This window comes from Halichoerus grypus, chromosome 1 (assembly GCF_964656455.1).
Source record: "Halichoerus grypus chromosome 1, mHalGry1.hap1.1, whole genome shotgun sequence".
Classification (NCBI taxonomy): domain Eukaryota; kingdom Metazoa; phylum Chordata; class Mammalia; order Carnivora; family Phocidae; genus Halichoerus; species Halichoerus grypus.
In genome coordinates, this window is record NC_135712.1 from 174,796,199 (window position 1) to 174,811,526 (window position 15,328).

The 15,328-nt window shown below is 35.2% G+C and overlaps 1 pseudogene; it reads left to right on the forward strand.

Annotated features, from left to right (window-relative positions):
• The first annotated feature begins 13,203 nt into the window (after positions 1-13,203).
• Positions 13,204-14,841, forward strand: LOC118541631 (atlastin-1 pseudogene; annotated as a pseudogene).
• The last annotated feature ends 487 nt before the right edge of the window (positions 14,842-15,328 follow it).

Genomic DNA, 15,328 nt, shown 5'->3' on the forward strand with positions numbered 1-15,328 from the left:
AACCATTAGGAAGGAAGAATAACATTAAGCACAAATACAGTTTGTGAATAAAGGTTGTCAATTTTTTAATCCTTTGGAATGAAAGTAAGAATGTTATTGTGTTGAACACAATAAAGAGTTTTTTTATACTGAAAATATTTTAGTCCATCTTGGATTCATCTAAGCTTAGATCAGTTTTATACTGCTGTCATCATTGAAGCCATGGTTTAAAATCAACCAAAAATCACAAAGAGTGTCAAATAATATTTAACCTTAAATGTTATTTTTAATCACTAGTTAGCAATCTTTAGACTAAATAATATTTATTTCAGAAATTATAACCTTATCACAAATCAATAGTTTGGCAGGGCTACTTTGATCAAAGATTTTAAATATCCCAAGATTTTTTGCCAAAAACAATAGTAATTCAGTACAACACAAATTTTAAGAAATAACAATACCACAAATTGTAGGGCTATTTACATATTATTCTGTACCAATGTTCTTAATACATATATTTTATATAAGGTGACTTTTTAATTTTCTATTTGGATCACTCTTCAAACTATGCAAAAGGGAAAATAATAGATTTTTGCTTGTTTGTGGGTTTGTTTTGTTTTCATGATTTCCATAAATGACTTTCCTTTATACAAATTTTAAATACCATCAGAAAATGAAGTACACATTGAAGAAACCCAGAGAGCAATCTTTTGAAAGGTCTGACACTATACAAGTTGTATAGAAATTTGAGAATGTTTGGTCAACAATAGAAAAGGGAAAAGGATAGCAAGGGATGAGTTATCTTCAAAACTAAAACCTGCAAGAAGAGATTAGATTCATTCCAGGTGCCAGAAGAGTTGCAGAACTGGGAATGAATGGATCTAAGAATCTTGTGATGATTAAAGCGCTCTGAAAATGCTCTGTGCTACCTCAGTAGGTAATAAGTCCTTGTCACTCCAGGTATTCAAGTAGATATTGGATGGCAATGAAATATATGATTTTCAAGGAGTTTTCTACCTCTGATGTCTTGGTTTTTATAAACTGAGTCTAAGATATATGGTGGAATTTTTAATTTTTTCCAGTTTTATTGAGTTATAATTGATATATAGCATTGTATTAGGTATATAAGGTACACAACATAATGATTTGATGTATGTATAGTTTGTGAAATGATTACCACAGTAAGTTTAGGTAAGATCCATCACCTGATGTAGTAACAATTTCTTTCTTAAAATGAGAATTTTTAAGATCTACCATTAAGTAGTACTAAGATCTACCATAAGCTGTATTTATTTCATTGATGTCTGTTTCACTTATTGAGACTTTGAGGGAAGGAACCATATTTGTTTCATTTAACAGTACACACTTAAATCTAAGATAGTTCCTGGCATACTGTGTACATATATATAATTTTTTTTTTGCTATTTTTAATATTTTCCCCAGATTCAATGAGATACTGACATAGAGCACATGTAGATTCAAAGTGTACAATGTGATGAAGAGATACATGTATATATTGCAAAATGATTACCACAGTAAGGTTAGTTCACATCTCCAACCTGTCACACAATTATAATTGTGCATGTGTATGTGATAACAACATTTAAGATCCGTCTATACTCTTAAAAACCTCCCAGTATATAATATAGTATTATAAATTATAACCACCACACTGTGCACTAGATCCCCAGATCTTACTTATCTTATACCAGGAAATTTGTATCTGTTAACCAATTTCTCCCCCCGACCCCAGCTCCTGGTAACCACCATTCTACTCTGTTTCTATAAGCTTGGCTTTTTTAGATTCCAGATGTGTGAAAACATACAATATTTGTCTTTCACTTTCTGACTTATTTTATTTAGCATAATGCCCTTGAGGCCCATCCATTTTCTTCAAAAAAACCCCAACCAATTTAAGACAATGGCCAAATTTCATTAAATTGATTAAAACAATGCTTTTTTTTAATTAACATATAATGTATTATTTGTTTCAGGGGTACAGGTCTGTGATTCAACAGTCTTACACAATTCACAGCACTCACCATAGTACATACCCTCCCCATTTTCCATCACCCAGTCACCCTATCCCTACCAACCCCCTTCCACTCTAGCAACCCTCAGTTTGTTTCCTGAGATTAAGAGTCCCTTATGGTTTGTCTCCCTCTCTGGTTTCATCTTGTTTCATTTTTCCCTCCCTTCCCCTATGATCCTTTGTCTTGTTTCTCAAATTCCTCATATCAGTGAGATCATCTGATAATTGTCTTTCTCTGATTGATTCATTTCGCTTAGCATAATACCCTCTAGTTCTATCCATGTCATTGCAAATGGCAAGATTTCATTTTTGATGGCTGCATAATATTCCATCATATATACACACCACATCTTCTTTATCCATTCATCTGTTGATGGGCATCTAGGCTCTTTCCATAGTTTGGCTATTGTGGACATTGCTGCTATAAACATTGGGGTGCAGGTGCCCCTTTGGATCAAACTTAATGCTTTCTTAAACGTCATCCCATTTTGGTATCAGAAAGACACCAAAGAGTAAAGCAACATTTACTTGTCTTCCTCTTTCCCTCCTCCACCTCCATGGAAAAGGAAAAGAAAAAGTTAGGTCCATAGAGCAAATAAAAAACTGATTCTCACAATGCCCAGAGGGAATCCAAGAACCATTGTCTAGCAATTTTAAGCAAGAGAATCATTCAGAAGCTTTGCTTATCTTCTGCTTCTCTTTGTGGGTGTAGACACAGCCTTAGGAAACATAAGTTGCTCAACATGACATCCAACTGAGAGAAGTCTGACCTCCATGAAGTGAACACCAATAAAAAAGTGGCCCATATTCATAGGCTTTTATTAGTGGGATATCTAAGAATTAAAATAAGGCTTTCATACTGAGACCATCCTCCCACATATAAAAAGAACTTTAATATATCCTTTAGGTTTTACTTCCAATCTCTATGAAGAGCTAATGTGTGACAATTACATCATATGGTGTAGAAATCTACAAGGAGAATTTTGGCACTATTTATTTTCATGTCTTTTCATGTTTGTTTGTTTGCTTTTTTTAAGGATCTAATCTAGAAAATAGTGGAGCAAAAAACCCAGCAAAACCACCAGAAGACAATAATTCATTGCATAGAATGAATGATGAATAGAGTTCTTTTATCTCCTGACTTTTTAAAAATGTCGTTCTGTTCTCTATTGGTGATTCTTTTAAATTTCCAACCTCTTCAGATCCTCTCAGAGATTTTTTCATCAGGTAGAAAAGAAATAAAGAGGGGAAACAAAAAGGATTAAGCTAAAAAAAAATTAGAACCAACATAGTCTAATATTTGTTTGTGTGTATTCACTATATTTAATAACAATAATGAGGTTCTTTCAACGTGCTTCAAGGAATTCTCTATATTCTAAGATTAATGACTACCTAGGCAGGAGCTGGTACATTTGTTAACCAATAATGTGCTTTATTGTGTTATGGGTTTAAACATGGTGTTTAATTTTTTTTTAATGACAACATTGTTTCAAGAATCACAATTAAAAAGCCCTTCAAAACACGACAAAGAATTCATTAATCTAGTAGAGTATATTTTTGTATAAATGATGATAACTGTGTAATGATGTGGTAAGCTAGCAATTAGGCATAATTTGCTTATGCAAGTGAGTTTTAAAAAATGGGGATCAATATTCAATTTACACCTATGTGAAAAACAATTAGTTTAATTGATGGGGGAAAAAAACCCTCAACAATGGCTAATTATTCCAAAATGACCTGAAACACTCATGCAAATTATTAGAATTAATTATACATGAATGATTAGATTATATAAATCATTTTTAAAACCTTGAAATTTCTATAGTTAGTCATTCATAAAATGTAGTAGAAAAGGTGATTTCATAATATAATGGATGCAGTTTAGAGAATAATCATCAGGTTTTCCCTACGATGTGCTGGCACGATGCCACCTCAAAATAGACAATAATGGATATAAAAAAACAGGTGCCACTATTTCTCACTCAGTTCAACAAAGAAACATTTACCCAATAAAACACTATTTTGTATAATTATTATTTCTCTCTCAAGTCCTACTGAGTGTCTACATGAATTCCTGAGATAACTGTAACATTTTATATTCCTTTCAAAGGTAAACTCAAATACCTTGATTTACTTATCATCAGCCCTGGTTTTTGTTTATGAAATAGATGAGGATTTACTCTTATTCTGCATTCTATTCTTCACATAACCCTGCCATTCTCATCATTACTTCTATGAAAGAAGCAGTGCTTCATGAACATCAGAAAATAGCATATTTACTGTCCATCTGAAATTACTTTTAATTTAGGACTGATTCTCATTATCAGTATATCAATCTATTATTGGAATACATTTAGATTCATGGCCTGCCTTTATTGAACTCCAAGTGGCATGACTGAATTTAAATAAATTTGGGACAACGTCACAAACAAAAGTGACTACTTCGGTCTGATTTCATTCTTCAGTGTCAAGTTATAAAATTGAAGTCCTTTTGATAGAAGAAGTTTGTTTCAGGTAAAGGAGTTTCTAGCTTATAAAGGTAATATTTTTTAGGAAGGAAAACACACACACATGTGGAAGATTGGTGATGTTCTAATTTAGGCTGCCTATTTTAGTAGACATTCCACTTTTTAGAATATATAGACTTATTTCAATACCTTTCCTTAGAGAAAGTAAATAAACACCTCACACAATGGTTAGTTTTCTTTTAAGCTTGCCTTAACAAGCCACTTGGGTTTCATTTTAAGAAAGACTTAGATGTTTTTATTATTTTTAGTTTTTATCCACTACCCTATCCCCAACGCATCAATGGCCTCGATAAAACCTTGTTTTTTAACTTTCAATTCTAGTCTTCATCTTTGCCTTCAACATCATAGCTTTATCCTTATATAAGTTGGAACTGTGGTGCTGCACAGTGGCATAATACACTGTCATTAGCATGCTATAAGGCCTCTGCACACATTCTCACAAATTATAGAAAGGCATTAAGCATGAATCTCAGAATGCTCAAGTGCTTTTTATAATGGCTCTGATAACACTCTGAGCTATATTACATTTTTGTTCTGAACAGGAGCCCCTCAGAGAGGAGGCAAAAAGTTATCTGCTGTCAAAAAGCCTTGATGTGTTTCCAGTCATGGAAGTTTCACACTTGAGAACTGAACACAGTTTTGTATAGAATATTCTGACCTTCTCTAGAGAATGAACAAGTATGAACACAAATAACAGAAACTGTTGGGCTCTGAGCTCTGCCATTGGCTCCTGATCATTGTAGGCCTTTTCATAGCTGATTATTGAACCCATAAAACTCAGTTATCAGCCTTGTGATTCACCAGAGACATGTAATCTGGACCTTGGAGGGTGACCAGGGGTGAAAGTTTCTTACCTAAGCATTGCAATAGGAATTTCAAATTTGTGATTACCTTTCTGAATTTGAAATATAAGTCAGTAGGTTTGAAATAAGCCCTTTTATGTTTTTTTATAGTAGGTTTATATTTTTGTGTACTTTTATTTTGATTTTCCTGTATTGTCTTTACCACAACTGTATGACATGAGTACAGCAATGTATGTATATGCTGTTCAGTCATAAATGGAAAAAGAAAATGAGACCCAGGATGAGAAAATGACTTTTTTGGGTTACACAGAACATTGACCCTAGAACTAAGATTAATCTACAATACCTTTTTTCTGGGTGTGAATGTTCTCTGTTAGATTGGGCTGCACATCTAAAGAGTTGGTATGAATTGTTCAGCTCGGCAAGCAGAGGTCCACAACTAATGTTCCCAATCCCAGGTCCCCAATATATAGCTTACGCACAATATATTGATCCTCACCAAACATTAGGACAACTGACTTCAGAATTTTAAGTCCTAGAATTTATGAAACAGGAGAGATTTTAGAGAATATCTAAGCAGTGGTTCTCAACCTTAGTTGTGCATCAAAATCCCCTGGGAAGGTATAAATACTCACACCTGGGTTCCAGCCGCAGCTAGTTTGATAATTAATCTGGAGCAGCCTGGGCACTGAGATTTTTAAAATTTTTAAAATTTCTCCACAATATTCATCTGTATAGCCAACATTGAAACCAATGATCTAGAGGCAATATTGAGGACTATAAATGTACATACCTACAGGAGCCTAAAAGTTATATCCGTGGGAAGTTGGGCAGGTATAAGAAAAATAACATAATCTCTCTTAGATTATTGCTTAGTTTTTCCATTCTTGATTGAGCAATGGGTAAGAGATATTTTTTCACTATAAATAAGAAAAAAAGTGCAAGCTCAATGTCAAACGGCAACTGATAATTATACTTTGTGTGGAGGTCACAAGGAGTATCGAGGATTGTGTTTAACTAGAGAATGCACAACCATGTAAAGGGGCAAATGCTCTTAAGCTGCAGCTGAATTTGGGCCTAGAGTTTCCAGATCTACTGATTTTGTCAAGAGTATAATATTTTTTTTAATTTAAAATTGCTTAATGTTTTAAAAGTTGGCTTAATTAATTAATTAAAATTAAAACAGGAGAGCTTTATGGTCAAAGTGTGGAAGGAAAACAAAGGAACTGAGCATCTGCTCCAGTCTGTTCTTTTTTTTTTTTATTTTTTTATTTTTTTTTTAATTTTTTATTGTTATGTTAATCCCCTTACATTACATGGAGCACTGGGTGTTATGCACAAACAATGAATCATGGAACACTATATGTAATGTTCTTTTTTTTTTTTAAAACACGGCGTTGGGGTGGAAGTCGAGGTTCCATGGGTAGTCTCCACAGACTCTGCAGTGGGAGAAGGGAGCTCCTTACTGCCTGACATGGATGAGAGATTCAGTTTCCTATTTTGCCTTCTCTGACACCACCCTGGTGAGAGGTTAGAACACCTCATTACTACCTAGTAAGTGTGGTCTAGGTTCCCCATTTGGCTTTTGCTGGTGGGTGTGGGACTACAGACAGTCTTTTCAGGGGTGTTTGGCTAGAGTAAAGCAGTATTATCCAAAAGTTTTCTTTCTTGTTAGACTCTCTTTTTCCACTCCTTTGGCTAGACAGAGCAGGCTTTTGTTAAACCATTTTTGTCTTCACCCATTGACATTCCTGGATTGCTGGCTTCTTTACCTCTATGTCTGGGCTGTAAGATTCAAAAAGAAAACCCAAAGAATTCATCATCATATTCTCCCTTAGTCCCAAGATCTTCAGCCAGTATGCCTTCTTCCCTCCAACTTCAGAGTCTTTTTTTTTTCTTTTTTTAATATTTTTATTTATTTATTTGAGAGAGAGAATGAGAGAGAGAGAGCATGAGAGGGGGGAGGGTCAGAGGGAGAAGCAGACTCCCTGCCGAGCAGGGAGCCGGATGTGGGACTCGATCCCAGGACTCCAGGATCACGACCTGAACCGAAGGCAGCTACTCAACCAACTGAGCCACCCAGGCGTCCCCCAACTTCAGAGTCTTATATTCATTTTGTATAAAATGTCCAGGGTTTTGGCTTTACTTAATAGGAAGAAAGGTGGGAAAGTATGTCAATTCCATTCTTCTGGAAATGAAAGTCTGTTAGAATATGATTTTTAAAAGAAGATTCTAGAATATCATTTAGCAACTCTTGTAATGTCTACTAGCTCTGTTAATAAAAATATCTTTCTTCATAAACAAGTTGGGGTTATTTTCATTAAAAAATATATTATCATCTCCTGCTGGTGGATAACACCTGGGACTTATAAAATGTAATCTTTTTCAGTGCTTTGCTTTCAGTTCTTTTTTTTTTTTTAAGATTTTATTTGTTTATTTATTTGACAGAGAGAGACACAGCGAGAGAGGGAACACAGCAGGGGGAGTGGGAGAGGGAGAAACAGGTTCCTGCGGAGCAGGGAGTCCAATGCGGGGCTCGATCCCAGGACCCTGGGATCGTGACCTGAGCCAAAGGCAGACGCTTAATGACTGAGCCACCCAGGTGCCCCTTTGCTTTCAGTTCTATAGTATGAATCTAGGAGCCTCACCTCACTACTGCAGTCCCTGAGAAATTTAGTATACACCAACTTGTGTTTACAAAGCTCATGGACAGCATTAGCCTGGTTACACTGAGTTGGATTACATGAAAAGCTCTACATTTCTATGACATTCTCACCCATTTCCCTTCCATTGACATCTAAAATTTCACACAGAGCAAAGAATCTGGATGAGAACCAATCAGAACAAGTAAAATATAAATTAGGGTCTAGTCATTGGATTCAAACCCTAGAAAAGCTGGCAAATGCAACATGTCATTGGTATTTTTAAAGCTATAAAAATTGTACACAATAAAACAATCTCATAAAACTTTTATAATCATTATTGTAAAAAACATTTTCAAATCAATAAAATAGTCTAGATACAAAACTTTTCGAACTTCAAAATCAGCATATCGTGCCTTATTTATGGTCATTGTACTACTTTAATAGGGTAAGCTTGTGATTATTCCACTGCCTAAAATTGTGCACAGTGTACCCAAAACATGACCTGACTCAAAACAAGGGATCAATAAATGCCTGTTGATTGAATGTTGAATGAATTAAACATGTACTGTTACCCCACCTCCGAGGTTCTCATTCTGGTACTTAGGAACTGTCCCCAAAATGTCCCCAACATTCTGGAAGAGTATTACTCAGATTCTCATAACTGTAGCAATTAGTAAATGCTTTTGAATGCCCAATATACATGCATACATACTACTTAACTTACAGAATCCCCATCTTAATTTCCTGTCTCAATTTGTTATCAGTGTGGGTATGTCAGTTCCTTAAGAAGATACATTCCTCACATGTGATTTGACTTTCCTCTGACCTTATATTTTATGAGCCTACGGATCAACATCTGCCCTCATCAGTTTTACATTACCATGCAGACTGTCAAGATTATTTCATTCAGCCATCCCCATGTGTCAGTGTGGGCCAAGAAGTATACTATTGCAGAGGACTACCAAATTTTTTTTACTAAAGCTACACCTTCCATGTCAGTGGGTAGCAGGACCAAATCTCTCATAATATGTAAATACACAACAATCAAGCACCTTCTTGATGTTGTAAGGGCACAAAGAATAAAAAAAACAAGCACAATCCCACCTTAAGAAAATCAATCATAACCTGACGCTAAGCAAGTCAAAATAAAATGGTATTCTTCAGCTTCATGAGGTGACTCCACTTACAAAAACACACAAAATGGTCTATCATAAATATTTAAAGGATTGTCTTGTGCAAGAGGAAAGAGACTCAGGCTAAATGTTAACAAGGCAAGAGTTTATGTCAACATTTAGAAACTCAGGTGGATAAACTGAGTCTCCATATGAAGAATAACTGAACAAGTTGATTTGTTATAGAAAGTATTCCCTCAGAAGGTAATGAGTTCTACCACTCAAGCTATTAAAGTTCGGAGGAGGCATCAAGTTCCAGAAGTAAAAATCACCTGATTCCAAGGGAAAAAAGCCTCAGCAGGAATTGGCAAGGTCAGGTTAAAATTCCTCCTAACACAAGCATTCTGGGATTTTATCAAAGATGAGCTCATAATGTACTGTTTGCCTGCAAACTCTCACAGAAAGAACCAAAGAAAAAAAGCCAAAGCATAAATAACTGAAAATAGATGCTAACATAGAAGTAACACCTACTCTACAACTAATTGCTGGTGTGATTCTCCTCTAATTGCATGGCTGTGAATGTGTCTTTTCTTTTAAATCTTCTGCCAAGATGGTTAAATCCAAGTATAGTTTATAGCAGTTCTAATGGGGGAATATATTTTGGAATAGAATTTGTTGAGCTCCCATCACAATACCTGTCATTATTCTATTTGATCTGATCGACTTCAGTAGCATTCTCAGGTGATACTTTCCAGATTAATGAGTGGATTGTTCGCAGAGAGGAAAGTAAACACTTTTCTCTTAATGTAATGCATTAAAGAATTAACTTTATGTCTGCCCATTTTATAGAAGTGGTATTTCTAAGTCCTGTTAAAATTGTTTTATAGACTTCCTAACTGCTGTAACACATTAGGGGGTAATCACATTAGATGTTGCCTGCTGAGTCTGGCAAGACTTGGTCAGTAGTTTAAAGGAACTGTTCCAATAATACAGTCAGCTCACTAGTAGCTGGGTGACTCTAATTGAAATAACTGGACTGCACCATTAGTCCAAATAAGCACTTCACTCCCATTTATGCTTCATTTGAAACCAAGATTAAGACAATGCCACTTATAAAAATGATCTTCATTATAATATTGTCCTCAAGGGTCACAGTAGTGGGAATATATTATAGGTGAAACCTCATACTGATACACATTTTTAAATCATTTGTCTGTTAGTTTTGATTACAAGTACCAATTAGCTACTTAATCAAATCATAGAACGCTCTATGATATAATAAATCTCAATATATCCATTTCAATTGACCATTTTTAGAAGAAGATAAAGCAGACTTTATGTTGATACTCTTGACAAAGCCCAGTTGTTATGGTGTTGATGGAGATCATGCTTTAATAACTCCTCCAAGATTCCCCTGCCCTACCATCCATGATCCCCACCTCTTGCTTCCAGACCCTTATGGAGTCATCTCTCACACTGTACCAGGCTTGGTCTGTGTGACTGTAAAATATAGCATAGGTGATAGAATGTCATTTGTAAAATTAGGTTGGGTTCCTTCTCTTGGATCATTCTTCCTGAGGGAAGCCAACTGCCATGTTGTGAGGATACTCTGAGACTATAGAGAGGGCTATATTGCAAGGAAGTGAGTTATCCAAATGCAGCAAAGTAATAAATGTTTGTTGTTTATTTATGATCATTTTTTATGCAGTAATAGGTAACTAAATTCAGATTTCAGCACTTAAGAAATGGGATGCTACAATAACACAATTCTAGAATTGGAGAATGATTTTGGAACTGAGAAGAGTGCTGGTAAAAGCTTCAAGTGCCTGGAACACAAGGACTTGAAGGAAAATGAAGAAAATCTTAGAGAAAAATCGAGCTTAGCAATATGGTTGCCTGTAGTAGCGTATGACAAAAAAATGTGCTTAAAGAACTGGCTGATTTTGCCTTAAGATTTTCCATCCCAAGTATTAAAGTGTCCTTTGGTTTCTCCTTGCTGTATATGAGAAAATATAATGAGAAAATTTCTCATATAAAAATATATGAGAAAATATACAAGAAAATATAAGTGAAGATTAAAGGAAAAATTGTTAAATGAAAAGAGATCATTATTGCTAATAATATTGTATTAATAAATATGTAATGAAAAGATGACATGACAATTTCATTAAAATATTCAAAATATAGAAATTTTGAACAGATTAACACAGAGTAAATTGAAATGGTAGTTAAAAACATGTTTTCGATTGCAGCATTTCACTCTACCCTACATTAAAAAATAATAATAATAGGGGCGCATGCTGGCTCAGTTGGTTAAGCGTCTGACTCTTGATTTCGGTCAGGTCATGATCTCAGCTCAGGTCATGATCTCAGGGTAATGAGATCGAGCCCCACATCGGGCTCCATGCTGGGCATGGAACCTGCTTAAGATTCTCTCTCTCCTTCTCCCTCTGCCCCTCCCCCATACCACTAAAGGAAAAATAATAATTCCAGTTAGATTTATAGGTGAAAATTACCAAACCCTCCAGGATAACTTATGCTATGCTTATTCTTCCTAAGGCTACTATAATGAAATACCACAAAATAGGTGGCTCAAAACAACAGAAATTTATCCTTTCCAAGTTCTAGAGCTAGAAGGCCAACATCAAGATGTTGACAAGGCCATGCTCCTCTTCTAGCTTCTGGAAGATTTTTTTTTTCTTAACAGACCTTATATTTAGAGCAGTTTTCGGTTCATAGCAAAACTGAGTGGAAGGTACAGAGATTTCTTATAAACTCCCTGCCCCCAAACATATATAGCCTTTCTCATTATCAGCAGCCCCACCAGAAAGGTGCATTTATTACAACTGATGAACCTACATTCATACATCATTATCATCCAAATTCCATAGTTTACATTAGGGTTCACTTCTGATGTTGGGCATTCTATGGGCTCAGACAAAAACACATGACATGTATCCACCATTATGATATTATACAGAGTAGTTTCACTAAAGTTTTAATAATCTTTGTCTATTTATCCTTCGCTCTTCCCTAACCCCTGGCAACTACTGATCATTTTACTGCCTCCATAGTTTTGCCTTACCCAGAATGTCATACAGTTAGTATCACACAGTATGTAGTCTTTTAAGATTGGTTTCTTTTACGTAGTAATATACATTTAACCTTCTTCCATGTTTTTTCATGGCTTGATAGCTCACTTCTTTTAGTGCTGAATAATATTCCATTGTCTAGATGTACCTATTTATTTATCCATTCACCTACAAAGGGATGTCAAGGTTGCTTACAAGTTTGGCAATTATGAATAGAAATGACATAAACATCCACATGCAGGTTTTTGTGTGGACATACATTTTCAACTTCTTTTGGTAAATACCAAGCAGTAGGACTGCTGGATGATATGGTAACCATATGTTTAGTTTTGTAAGAAACCACCAAATTGTCTTCCATAGTGGCTGTGTCATTTTGCATTCCCAAAAGTGATGAATTTGAGTTCCTATTACTTCATAACCTTGCCAGTTTTTGGTGTTGTCAGAGTTCTGGATTTTGGCCATTCTAATAGGTATGTAGTGGTATCTCGTTGGTGTTTTAGCTTGCATTTCTTAATGATAATATGGAACATCTTTTCTTATGCTTATTTGCCATCCATATATCTCTTTTGGTGAGAGAACTGTTAAGGTCTCTGGTATATTTTTATATCAAGCTGTTTATTTTCTTATTGTTGAGTTTCAAGAGCTTTTGTGTACTTTGGATAATGATCCTTTATTAGACACACCCTTTGGAAATATTTTCTCCCAGTCTGTAATGTGTCTTTTTACTCTCTTAACAATGTATTTTGCAGAGCAGAAATTTTTAATTTCATTGAATTCCAGCTTATCAATTTTTTCTTTCATGGATTATGCTTTTATTCTTCTGTTTAAAAAGTCATTGTCTAACTCAAGGTCATCTACATTTTGTATGTTATCTTCTAGGATTTTTATGGTTCTGTATTTTATACTTAGGTCTTTAATCCATTTTGAATTAATTTTTGTGAAAAGTCCTGCCTTTTCCACTGGCTCCTCCTCTTCTGAGACCCATTCATATGTTTGTTTGATTGGTTTTTTCATGAAAATCCATCTGAGCTGTTTCAGTCCCTGCAATTATTGGCTATGGTGGTATGGAGACTGGTGGCAGTCAAGTTCTATCACTGTAGGACCAGTCCAAGTCCTCACTGTCACAGATGGCCATTCCTATTAGATAGATGAGATCACACTAACTCAAGTGCTTTCCTTAGAGGCTTTCAGAGTCAAGGAGATCAGTGTTGTATCTGTTGCCAGAGCATTTATTAAAGGAAAATCATTTCTGAAAGAGTTCATGTTAAAATACATGTACAACCAGGAATCAGTTGATTGAATTGGACATGATAAGGATCACTACCTAGTTTCTCATAGAGAGGTCTCAATGAGAGAGCACAACAATTCAGACATGCAGTAATCTTCCTTTTCAATAAGCCTGATGGTAAAATGGTTGTGGTGTTATTGATGGACACTCAGAGAACATTTGACAGTCAATTTGAGAGATTCAGCCACAATATTTGTCCTTGGCATAATGATAAGCTTAATGAAGGTATATAAGCTATCCCAAAATGTCCAAGAGGATGATCTTCAGAATCTTCAGCTTTTTGCTGAGTATGGCTAGCTGGCAGGAGGGAAATATTCCGGAAGCCATTTCAAAGCCTGACATTTTTTCACTGAGAACTGAAGTTACCCACATGAATTTGGGGAAGCTGATGGTGGCACCCAATTTTTGGGAAACTTCCTAAAGTTTTCAGAGAACCAACGTGAAGAACTACAGAATGTTTGAAAAACACATCTATTCCTGTTTCACCAAAATATACTGTTTTCTGCTACCTCATCCTGGCTTAAAAGTAGCTACCAATCCATACTCTGATGGAAAATTTAAAGAAATAGATGATGAATTCATCAAAAGTTGAAAATACTGATTTCTTGGATGCCTTAGTCCTGAGAGCCTAGATAATAAAGAAATCAAAGGAAATAAAATCACTTGTCAAAGTCTGGTGGACTACTTCAATACTTATATAAAAATCTACCACGGTAAAGAGTTACCACATCCCCAATCCATGTACAGGCCACAGCAGAAGGTAACAATTTAGAGGCCATAGCAACTGTTAAGACACATGCAACAAAAAGATGAAAAAGATCTGTGGTTGTAACAAACCACTTCTAGTCCCAAATGACTTGGAGGCCAAATAGCTGGAGCTTAGGGAAGAATTTGTAAAGCTATTCTGAGGGGTGACAAAGATGCATGGGTAAAAATTTGGCTAGTGTTATCAGCCGCAGTTGGGGAGTAAAATAGATGAACAGTACATTCAGGATACCAAGCACAATAATAGCAAAAATATCTTCCATGCAGCTTATACCCCTGTCACACAGTTTTTTGTAATCTTTACCACGTAAGTGATTGCTGCGGTAACTAGATTCATTGGTTTGGACATTGTAGCTCGACTATGCAATATGATAATGGAATTGACCCTTATCACCCTGTGTTCCTGGGCATACATTGGGTACCCTGGAGAATACCAAGAGCTGGATGCTGTAATAGATCAGGTAGGTGCAGCCTTGTGAGACTCAGCCCTTATACAAGCTTTACAGTACAGCAACAACCCACAAAAATCTATATCATCAAGTTTTTCCTGCCCTAAAGTCAGATTCTGCTAAACTATCAGAGAAGAAAAAATTTTAATCCAATTTTCAAAAAATACAGATGTGTAACAATTTTAAGTTAAATAGTAAGTTTTATATCTCTATGAAAACATTAAAAGTGCTTTTATCAGAATGGAGTAAAACACCAAACACCTCTGAAGACTGCGAAATGGTTTAGTTCTTTTACTTCAGTGTTTGATAAGCAGGTGTATGCATACATAGTTAAATCATTTTCTTAGTGTGTAGTTTCCTGATTTTGTGTTCAAACATGCCGTCATAATTTAAAGTATTTGTCTATTTATAATGACGGTACTTATGGTCTCCTCAAATTTACTAAATTCTACCACTGGGTTATAATTAAACCAATACTGATATTTTATCCCAGGAGATTTTCTACTTATTTTCTGGATTTTCTACATAGATGATCATGTTATTTGCAAAGAAACACAGCTTTATTTCTTCCTTTAAATCCTGTATACATTTTACTTGTTTTTTGTTTTTTGTTTTTTTTTTTTTTTGTCTTACTG